Raw genomic sequence first — 11,974 nt, 5'->3', positions numbered from 1 at the left:
AGCCTCCGGTCGCGGCAGCGCAAGAGCAGGGGAAGCGACACACACACCACTCGATGATCTCGAGCGCGGCGAGGCGGGGGGGTCTGCGGTATCGGTAAGGATTTTTCTTCCTTTCCGGGGCGTACTCTTGAGCGTTCGCGGACACGGGGGACCGGACCGAGAAAAAGCATACTACACAAGAGGTCCCCCGAGAGCCAGGCCTGCCTCCGCGGCAACACCCACCGGGTCTGCACCAGGCGGGGAGGCAATTCTCAGTCCGTCACCGACGGACCACCTTTAACGGTGAGAAGAAAATTAAAAAGGCCGGCCGCGACCGCTCAACACCACCCAACGGCTCACCGCCTACGGGAGAAGGCAGCGCGTGGTGGGCCGCTCGCCCGATCTCACGAGACGGCCGTGAGAGAGCCATCTTACCGCAGCGAGCCTCTCTTACCCGCTCGCCTCGACCCCCTTTTTTTCTTGATCCTCGGGATCACACACCTCGCAGAGGAACACCGCTAATGGCCGTACCGCACACAGGAGGCATACACGTCAGAGAACCGGGAAACGCCGCCGCCGCTCAGAACCGGGCAACTCTGAAGATCGGCCTGGAACGCTCCAGGAGCACCACGAGGATCACAAGCAAGGCGCGTGCACACGAGCCCGGTCGGGAGGGGCACGTAACGCGGCAATCAGCCGACCCTCCCCCGGCTCGGAGGGAGGAGGGCCAAAGAGACCCACACGCGGTGGGCATAGCGAAACGCGCGACGGGGAACAAAGCACCCGGCGCGCCTCACAGGAACCCCCACGAACCACAGCGAGGAGTGCGGGGGGGCTTTCACAGGGCTCGGGTCGGATAACCGCACCCCTGCCTTCCACACACCACCGGTAAAGGTGGGGAGGAGAGACGAGGGGCCCGCTGGCAGAACGAGAAGAGCGGCCGCCATTCGCCATGAATGTCCGTCCCTCGCCTGGCGCGGCTTAGGCCTCCGGCCCGAATGAACACAGGGCAAGCGCACCACATCGATCAACAAAGCAGAACCGGGAAGAATCGAGCGAGAGATCAACCACAGACCCAACACATGCCACAGAAAAAAAAAAAAAAAAAAAAGAAAACCCTTCACACCTCCACACCAAAAAAGAGCGGTGGGGGGTCAACAGGGAATCCAATTAAAGAGGAGTGCACTCGGGAGGCACATAACATGAGGCAGCAGAAGGGCCGGGCCACCCTCAACCCAAAAAGGACTCATGGAGACTCGGGAGCTCCACAAGCTGGGAGGGGGGGTAAAAAAAAAAAAAACCGGTGCGCTCGGGAGGCACACGGGAGCAGAGGACCATGGAGGAGAGACTCGGGAGCTCCACAACCTGGTCCCCGCCCGCAAAAAAAAAAAAAAAAAAGAAAAAAAAAAAAAGCACCGGAACGGTAAGGGAGCAGCATCGAGGGACGGGTCCCACCATCCAAACAGAACGGGTGACAAACCACGAAGCGGGGACGCCTGACACGCTTCACCACGGGCTTTTGCAAGGAAGCCGGTCATCTCAAAAAGCCTCACGGGAAAGCACAGCAGCGAGACGCGGGCTGGGCTAGACGGGGGAAAATAACACCCAGTGAGGCTCGGAAGAGAGACCGCCACCTAGCGTCCTTTAATGTCACCCAATTAAAGGACAGCGTGTCAGCACCTATCTGCAGGTACAATAAGGACAGATAGCAATTATTAGAAGAATGGCAACAGGCACGGGGAGTCATTCACAGACCACACAGAACTCCTGAAAGTGAGGGTGGGTGAAATGTCCCAAAAATGTCCCCATAAACAAGAGAACCGACCCTCAAAGGAACAACTGGTCGACCTCATAACCATGAAAGGACCGAGAGAGCGAGGTGGACATGCCAGAAAGCCGGGCGCCCAGCCTCCTCCCGGCCGAGGACCCTGCGACCAGCCGCTAGGGATGGATGGAGAAGGGCAAGAAGAAAAACTTGGGGGGGGGGGAATCTCGAGTCCAAGAAACCGGGGACCAGTGAACAGGGGAGCCGGGACCACCACCTCCTCTCGGCCTCGAGAACACGAGGCCCGCCGCTGGGCTCTCGCAAGACCGAGGGCAGGAGAAAGGGGCGGGGGAGAGCTCCGAGACACCAACGAGTCCGGACCAGGGAGGCGAGAAAGACGGGACCACGGCCTCCTCTCGGCCTCAGCATGGCAAGGCCCGCCGCTGAGGACCGAGGGTTCCTGGCAAGAGGAAGAATATTAATAAAAAAGCTCCGAGAGTCCGGACCAGGGAGGCGAGGAAGCCGGGACCACGGCCTCCTCTCGGCCTCCGGATGGCAAGGCCCGCCGCTGAGGACCGAGGGTTCCTGGCAAGAGGAAGAAAATAAAAAAGCTCCGAGAGTCCGGAACAGGGAGGCGAGAAAGCCGGGACCACGGCCTCCTCTCGGCCTCAGGATGGCAAGGCCCGCCGCTGCTGAGGACCGAGGGTTCCTGGCAAGAGGAAGGAAAAAAAAAAAAAAAAAAAAAAAAAGGTCCGAGACCCCAACGAGTCCGTGACGGGGCAGCGGGGAAGCCGGGATCAACCATCGCCTCCTCTCGGCCTCGGGTCGCCGGGTCCCAGGGCTCTTTAGAAGAGAGAAAAAGAAAGGGAAAAGCAACTTTTAAAGCCGAGGTATTTCACCGATCCTGGGCCCGGGTGGACCCGACACCTAGCGGGAGTACGCGAACGACTGAAGCCTTCTGGTCGACCCGCTCAAGTCTCCCAGCACCCTCTCCAGCTGGTCCCGTCACTGGGTTCCATCCCCAACGCACACACCCATGGGTGACTCTTCCGGCACAACCTCCTACACAGAGACCGTCCCCAAGCACGACACCGACTCCGGGACACACCCGCCTGCCGGGCCGGGACTCTCGTCATTCTTTCCGCCTCACAAAAGCCATTTCGCCCCGTCCTCGTCAACGACCGAGGACCAGGAGCGTTGCAGAAAAAGGCCACCGCTAGGGGGCGCCCGACAACCGACCGCCATAGATCGCTCGCTCGCTCGCTCGCTCGTTCGGCCGCGACCGCGGCGGCGGCGTCTTCACCTTCTCTGGCGTGACAGCGTCCTTCCACGCTCACGCCCGGAGGTGGCACGGGCCCACAACAGGACAGGGAACTCCCCTGTCGGTTCCCCCACCCCTCCCCATCCCACCCCCGAACACGGTGAACGGCGGGCCGGGCTGGACATTCGGGGCTACGAAAACGAAAGTACGACCGAGACCACAGGCAGCTAGGAAAGCAGGCGAATCGATCGCTCGCTCACGGGGAAACAAAGAGCGTGTCTGACAGATCGGTGACAGGACTAGATGGGCCAGGGGCTTCTGCAACCATTAGGGCATGGTGAGAGGGAGGGACCGAGGGGGACCGAGGGGGACCGAGGGGGACCGAGGGACCGAGGGAGGAAGGGAGGGAAGGAGGCGGCAACGGCAGTTCCCTGCCATCTAAGGTCTCCTTTCACCATGGCCACTGCTTGCTTGCTTGCTTGCTTGCTTGCTTGCTTGCTTGCGGTTCTTTTTCTTCACCCCACTCCCCACGCCCTCAGCCCACACTTCTCAGACTAAATACCGAGTCAGAGAAAATTAAAACAGACGTGGAATAGTTTTTTTTTAAAACAAAAAAAAAACAATAATAATAATGAAATAAAAATAGTGTTTCAAAAATCCCACTCGGATTTCATTTCCGGGAATAATATCGTCATAGTGATGTGTTGTGAACATTTTCACTTAGAACAGAAAAAATAAACAGGTCACTTTAGTCATTTCTTGGAGAGGGTCTGTTTCCCCACCACGATGGTTCGCACTTGCTGAGTTGCTGAAGATGATCTCCCGATCCTCGTGTTTTCAGTTTCTGAGTGCTGCTGACATGACAGACATGGGCCCTCACACTCGAGTTTATGAGACACTACTGAGAGCGTGGAGCCCATAGGACAAGGCTTTGGCTTTCCCTTCCCCTCCCACATAAGCCAGATAAATAAATAAATAAATAAATAAATAAATAAATAAATAAATAAATGCCCAGCAGCAGAAGCATGAAAGCAGCTTCCCAGACCCTTTAGAGCTCCTGAGTTACAGTCATGGCAGAGGATATGACTAGGCCAGGGCTCCCTTCACAACCACCATCCAGGCCTGCCTGCCTGCCTGCCTGCCTTTTTGAAATGCCAGTTTACTAAAATTTTAGTTATTGTTAATTGCGTTGGGAGGCTAGAAATTTTTGGGTTTTCGTGAGTGGGCAGACATATGAAAGAAAGGAAGAAAGGAAGGAAGGAAGGAAGGAAGGAAGGAAGGAAGGAAGGGAGAGAAGGATCAGAGCAGTGAATATACAGGTGCACAGTCCTGTTGACTGCAGATAGAAAAATAAGAGGAAGAAAAAAAAAATAGAAAGTCACCAAAAGGACAGCCTGGTCTATAAAAATGAGTTCAGGGACAGCCAGGGCTATTCCATGAAATTAGCTGAGTTCAAATCAGCAATTTCCCAACTCCAACAAGAATGTTGACAGGAAAGGCAACAGCTGTACACGTCAAGGAAGGCCAGTGGAGCTGTAGGCACACCCTTCACACCCTTTGAAACTTCTCTGTTGCAAAGTCACAGAGTTAGGAAAGGAAAATAACGCATCACTGAAGTCATTCCTAGGCTAGGGCTCCCTTCACAACCATTTGAAAGGATCACAGCACTGAATATACAGACGCACGGTAATTACACCGACGTTGACTGGAAAGACACCTAAACTAACAGAGACACACACATACACAATCCATAGCATTTGCTGCCTAGCAGATCAAATGAATTCCAGTGTCAGTAGGCACACCCTTCACACCCCTTGAAACTTCTCTGTTGCAAGGTCACAGAGTTAGGAAAGGATCTTGATCTTGAACTTTCCTTAATAGTAAGTCTGTGTGTGTATCACACTCAAGCCAAGTGCCCCTCAGAGCTCATGGAAGACAAAACAGATCTCTAGAATAAGAGAGACGGGGGGGGGGGGGGGGAGATTCACTCAAGAAAATGAAAGCAAAACCCTACACAAACCCTGGCACACAGTAAAATCAGTCCTATGAGGAAATTTGTAGCTCTGATTGCCTACTTTTTAAAAAGACTTCTAACCAGGTAATGGTGGGACACGCCTTTAATTCCAGCACTCGTTCTGGTCTCCAAGAGCTAGTTCCAGGACTGACTCAATTAGAGAGAACTAGAGAGAAACCCTGTCACAAAACAAACAAAAAAGGAATAAATACTTTATGGAAGAATAGATGGACAGATAGACAGACAGACAGACCCACACCCCATCTTCTGTCTTCTGAAGGTACCAGGCTCTCTCACAGGGGTCAGGCAGAAACGCAGGCAGTGTATGTGTGTGATATCAAGCAAGCCTATACGTGATATATAGGGTATGATAGGATAATGTCACTATTAAATTGGGGTAGGTCTCAGGAGCACAAGAACCCAAATCTCTGCTGTACTCCCTGTCACCAGAAGAGGTCACTAGATCCCCACCATGTGGTTTCTGGACATTCCAGAAATTCCATCTCTCCAGTTCTCATTCTTTCATTGTTCCTCCTGCATGCCTGCATCTAGTGAGAGAGTGGGCACCGTTCCTCCCTGCTTCTGTGTATCTGTGTCTGTCACGTCCCGGATAGCCAGAGTGCCCGCCACCTACGCCTGAGATAGATGTGGCCGGCAGCCCTGGGGCTGGGGGAAAGGGAGAGAGTGGGTTCCCTGGAGAGCCTTGGGCAGAGGCTCTGTGGATTCCCCTGCAGGAGGCCGCACCGCCTCTGAGGAGCCCATGGGGGAGGGGAAAAGGGAAGGTCAACCATACAGTCCTGCCTGGCTTTTGCTTTGCTTTGCTTTGTTTTTGTTTTGGTTTGTTTCCAGGTACAGCTGTGACCAGGTCTGGATCCAGGACAGACTCCAAAGCTAGAGAGAAATCCTGTCTCAGAAAACAAACAAAAAAATAAATAAATAAATAAATAAATAAATAAATAAATAAATAAATGGATGGATAGATAGCTAGATAGCCAGACAGAGAGATGATAAAAACACCTCCAAGATCAGGGAGACCAAGGCAGGCAGATCACTGTGAGTTTAAGGCTCCCTTGTTCTGCAGATTGAGATTCAAGGCCAGGCAAAGTGACACAGAGAAACCCTGTTTTCAAAAAAAAGGTGGGGCCTGGAGAGATGGCTCTGTGGTTAAGAGTTCTGACTGCTCTTCCAGAGGACCCAGGTTCAATTCCTTACCACCCACATGGCAGTCAACAGCTGTCGGTAACTCCAAGATCGGACACCCTCAGATAGACATACATGCAGGCAAAACACCAATGCCAATAAAATGAAAATAAATAAATTATTAGGAAAATAAATATATAGAAAAGGTGTTTAGTGCATGCCTTTAATCTCAGCACTAGGAGGCAGAGGCAGATGACTCTCCGTGAGTCTGAGGCCAGTCTTGTCTACAAAGTGAGTCCCAGGGCATACAAGGGTACACAACGAAACCTTATGTTGAACAACCACAAATAAGCAAACAAATAGAGAGATAATAACAATAAAAATATTTGAGAGTTCAAATAATTGACTTCATCCACAATAAAAGAATATAAAAATAAAAATATCAAATGCACTTGAACACATTGGCACAGGAGAACGCTTGCTAAATAGAACCCCAGTAGCACAGACACTGAGAGAAAAAGAAAAAAAAGAAAAAAAAAAAGAAAAAAAAACAACAAAAAAAAAGAACAAAGAAAAAAACTAAAGAGAGAAAAAAAAGAAAAAAAAGAAAAAAAGAAGAAAAAAGAAAAAAAGAAAAAAAAAGAAAGAAAAAAAAGAAAAAAAAAACAGACACTGAGAGAAACAATTAATAAGTGAGACCTCCTGAAACTGAAAAGCTTCTGTAAAGCAAAGAACATGGCCAACAAGACAAAACGACGGCCTTACAGAATGGGAAAAGATCTTCACTAATCTCCAAAATACACAAAGAAGTCGAGAAATTGGTCATCCAAAGAACAAATAATCCAATTTTAAAAAATGGAGTACAGACCTAAACAGAGAACTCTCAACAGAGGGATCTAAAATGGTTGAAAGACACTTAAATGTTGGGTCGAGGGGGGGGGGGTCGTGCAAAGATGAGAACACCACCAAGTCTAATAAACCAAAAACAAACTTAAAAATACAAACACACCGCGAGTCACAAGCTTATCAGCTAGCTGAGACCACAGGCAGAGTTTGGGCTTCTGACACTGTGGCAAAAGGCCGGTTTCTGAAACCCATTTTTATAGTAGGGGCATCGCAGGGCAGTGGTGGCGCAAGCCTTTAATCCCAGCACTCGGGAAGCAGAGGCAGGCGGATCTCTGTGAGTTTGAGACCAGCCTGGTCTACAGAGCTAGTTCCAGGACAGGCTCCAAAGCCACAGAGAAACCCTGTCTCGAAAAACCAAAAAAAAAAAAAAAAAAAAAAAAAATATGTTTCTCTGGATGTGCCTCTGTGTGTGTGTGTGTGTGTGTGTGTGTGTGTGTGTGTGTGTGTGTTGTGTGTGTGTGTGTTTATGGGGTGGCTTTTGAACTAACCAAGATGACTGGTTCCATATCTGGCAGAGAGGCAGGTGGATCTCTGGGAGTTTGAGGCCAGCCAGCCTGGTTGACAAGAGCTAGTTCCAAAGACAGGCTCCAAAGCAACAGAGAAACCCTTCCTTGAAAATCAAAACAAGAACACAAACCAAAAATAAAATAAAACATAAATTAAATGAGTGTGAGAGAGAGAGAGAGAGAAGAAATGTTGATTTGTTGATTTACAGACAAGAAATAAGAAAATACAAAACCATAATGTTACCAAGATGACAGCCTGGTTTATATAGTGAGTTAAAGGTATTATACAGAGAAACCCTGCACCAAAAATAATAATAATAAAAGAAGAAAACAGAAAAAAAACAAGTAAGGAAAAAGAAAGGAAGGAAGGAAGGAAGGAAGGAAGGAAAAAACAGGTGTTTTCCTTTTTTTCTTTGTTTATCTCAGGTTATTTTATTTTAATTTATTTTTTTAATTGCAGCAGCGGCAGTATATTTTGGGCAGCACATTTCTTTATTCTCAGTTCTCAGCCCTCAGAAATCAGGAGAGGCAGAAACAGGCAAATCGCTGTGAGTTTGAGGCCACCTCGTTCTGCAGTGTGAGTTTTAGGACAGGCAAAGCGACAGACACAGAGAAACCCTGACTTAGGGGGGGAAAGTGTGTTTAGTACAGGCCTTTAATTCCGGCACTAGGAAGCAGAGGTAGAGGCAGGGGCAGCTAGATCTCTGTGAGTCTGAGGCCAGCCTTGTCTACAAAGTGAGTTCCAGGGACACAGGGAACCTCTATGTAAAAAAAAAAACACAAATAAACTAATAATAATAATCATCATCATCATCATCTAAGAGCTCAATTAATTGACTTCACCCAAAATTCAAAAATAAAAAAAGAGTGTGTCTGACTGATCAGTGAAAGGACTATGTGGGCCAAGGGGCTGCCACAATTATGGCTTGGTGAGAGGGAGGAACTGAGGGAGGGAGGGAGGGAGGGAGGGAGGGAGGGAGGGAGGGAGGGAAGGAGGGAGGGAGGGAGGCCTGCTTTCTTCGGGTTCTTTTTCAGTAGTTGTGTTTGTACAACCCCACACCCCACTTCTCATACTAAATACCGAGTCTGAGAAAATTAAAACAGCTGTGGAAAATTCCCACTTGGATGTCTGTTCCTGCCCTGTAAAACAAGAACCACAACAAAAATATCCATATCTAAGCAGGCCAATTAAGTTGTAGCCTCACCCTTTAAAGGTTCTAGCTGTTGGGAAGGGCTGGTGACCTTGAACTTTACTAGTCTCTGAAATCTGCCTTCTCACTTTTACCAGGTGCCCTCAGGGGCCAGGAGTGGAGGCCAGGGCCCCTGCTACAGGAGATTTCCTAGATCACCTACAGGCGCTTAGGATTCCTGGGCCTGCTTAGAGAAAGACACACGACACGTGAGACGCAGAGAAAAAAATTTTCTGAGACAAGGATTCTCTTAGCTTTGGCACCTGTCCTGGAACTGTAGATGACCAGGCTGGCCTCAAACTCACAGAGATCTGCCTGCCTCTGTCTGCCACAGAGAAAATTACAACAGCCATGGAATAATATGAAAAATTCTGATTTACGCCAGGCAGTGGTGGCGCACGCCTTTAATCCCAGCACTTGGGAGGCAGAGGCAGGCGGATCTCTGTGATTTCGAGACCAGCCTGGTCTACAAGAGCTAGTTCCAGGACAGGCTCCAAAACCACAGAGAAACCCTGTCTCGAAAAACCAAAAAAATAAAAATGAAAATAATAAGAATAAAATAAAATGTTAAAAAAAAAAAAGAAAAATTCTGACTTTGATATCATTTCCAGGAATACTGATGCAGTGAATTATTTGGAACATTTTCACTTCCGACAGAAAAAAATAAAAATGTCATTTTATTGATTTCTTTTAGAGGGTCTCTTTCCCACCAGGATGGTTTGCACTTGCTGGGTTGTTGAAGATGATCTCCTGATCCTTGTATTCCCAGTTCCTGAGTGCTGCCGGCAGGACAGACATGGGCTCACTATACACTTGAGTTTTTGACGCAGTACTGAGAACCTGGAGCCCAAAGGACAAGGCTTCAGCTTCCCCTGCCCCTCTGACATAGGCCAGATACATAAATGATTACCCAGATTTTATTTAAATCTCTCAGTGTGGCTTGTGTATGTGGGGGAGACAGGGAAGGTATCACATTTCAAAACATTTTCATAACTGCACTTAGCACTGTATTCTTTTCCATTTATTTTACTTTTATTTGAGAGTGTTTCCAATTGTGTGGGACTTAGTTAAATTTCAATTTCTTAAGGAATTTTTTTATGATTTTCTTAACTTTATTTTATGTGCAATGGTCTGAAGATGTCAGATCACCCAGAAACTGAATTTACAATCACTATGAGCTGCCATGCAGGTGCTGGGAATTGAACCCAATTTCTCTGGAAGAGCCGCGAAACTAGTTCTCCAGGCTCTTCTTAATTTAAAAGTTTATTTATGTGTCTCTGGGTGTGCCTGTGCCTGTGTTTGGTTTGTGTGTGTGTTGGGGGGGGGGTTGTGTGTGGGGGGGTGGCTTTTGACCTCACCAGACAAAGGCATTCAAGAGCACTGGCTCCATATTTAGCAGAAACAGGATCATTGGGAGTTTTAGGACAGCCTGGTCTACAAGAAAGGAGCTAGTTTTAACAACAGTCTCCAAAGCAGCAGAGAAACCCTGTCTCATAAAGCAAAACACAAAACCAAACATATTTGAGAGAGAGAGAGAGAGAGAGAGAGAGAGAGAGAGAGAGAGAGAACAGCTAGGGCTGTTACACGGAGAAACCGTGCCTCAAGAACTAACTAATAAAAGAAGGGGGAAAAAAGCAAGAGAGCAAGAAAGCAAAAAAAATCAAGCAAGCAAGCAAGAAGGAAAGCTAGAGAGAAACCCTGTCTCAGAAAACAAAAAAAAAAAAAATAAATAAACTAATAAATGAAATGAATGGATAGATAGATAGATAGATAGATAGATAGATAGATAGATAGATAGATAGATAGATGATAAAACACCTCCAAGATCAGGGAGACCAAAGCAGGCAGATCACTGTGAGTTTAAGGCTACTTTGTTCTGCAGATTGAGATTCAGGACAGGCAAAGTGACACAGAAAAACCCTGTTTTCAAAAAAAAATGTGTTTAGTGTACGCCTTTAATGCCATCACTAGAAGGCAGAGGCAGGCGGATCTCTGTGAGTCTGAGGCCAGTCTTGTTTACAAAGTGAGTCCCAGGGCATACAAGGATACACAAGGAAACCCCGTGTTGCAAAACCACAAATAAACAAACAGATAATAACAATAAAAATATTTGAGAGTTCAAATAATTGACCTCATCCACAATAAAAAAAAAATATAAAAATAAAAATATCAAAAGCATTTGAACGGGGGCTGGAGAGATGGCTCAGCGGTTAAGAGCATTGCCTGCTCTTCCAAAGGTCCTGAGTTCAATTCCCAGCAACCACATGGTGGCTCACAACCATCTGTAATAGGGTCTGGTGCTCTCTTCTGGCCTTCAGACATACACACAGAAAGAATATTGTATACATAATAAATAAATATTTATTTTTTTAAAAAAAGCATTTGAACGCATCGGCACAGGAGACCACTTCCTAAATCTAACTCCAGTAGCACAGACTCTGAGAGAAACAAAATGAATCAATGGGACCTCCTGAAACTGAAAAGCTTCTTCTGTAAAGCAAAGGACATGGCCAACAAGACAAAACGACGGCCTTACAGAATGGGCAAAGATCTTCACTAACCCCACATCAGACAGAGGTCTGAGCTCCAAAATATACAAAGAACTCAAGACATTGGTCATTTCAAGAACAAATAATCCAGTTCACAACATGGAGGTACAGACCTAAACAGAGAACTCTCAACCGAGAAATCTAAAATGGCTGACAGACACTTAAGGAAATGTTCAACACCCTTAGTCATCAGAGATATGTAAATCAAAACAGCTCTGAGATTCCACTTTATACCTGTAAGAATGGCCAAGAATCTAAAACACTGATGACAACTTATGCTGGAGAGGATGTGGGGAAAAGGGAACTCTCCTGCATCGCTGGTGGGAATGCAAGCTGGTACAGCCCCCTTTGGATGTCAGTGTGGCGATTTCTCAGAAAATTAGGAAACAACCTTCCTCAAGACCCAGCAATACCACGTTTAGGTATATATGTAAAGGATGCTCAATTGTGCCATGAGGACATGGGCTCAACTATGCTCATAGCAGCATTGTTTGTCATAGCCAGAACCTTGGGAGAGGGTTGAAGGGGAGGCATGGAAAGAGAGGAAAGAAAAACGTAGAGCTTAACAAAAATAAATAAAAGAAACAAAGGCGGGTAGTGGTGGCACATTCCTTTAATCCCAGCACTTGGGAGGCAAAGGCAGGTGGATCTTTGTGAATTTGAG

The sequence above is a fragment of the Microtus pennsylvanicus genome, unplaced genomic scaffold, assembly GCF_037038515.1.
Source record: "Microtus pennsylvanicus isolate mMicPen1 unplaced genomic scaffold, mMicPen1.hap1 Scaffold_57, whole genome shotgun sequence".
Lineage (NCBI taxonomy): Eukaryota > Metazoa > Chordata > Mammalia > Rodentia > Cricetidae > Microtus > Microtus pennsylvanicus.
Note: the sequence above shows the minus strand (reverse complement) of the source record.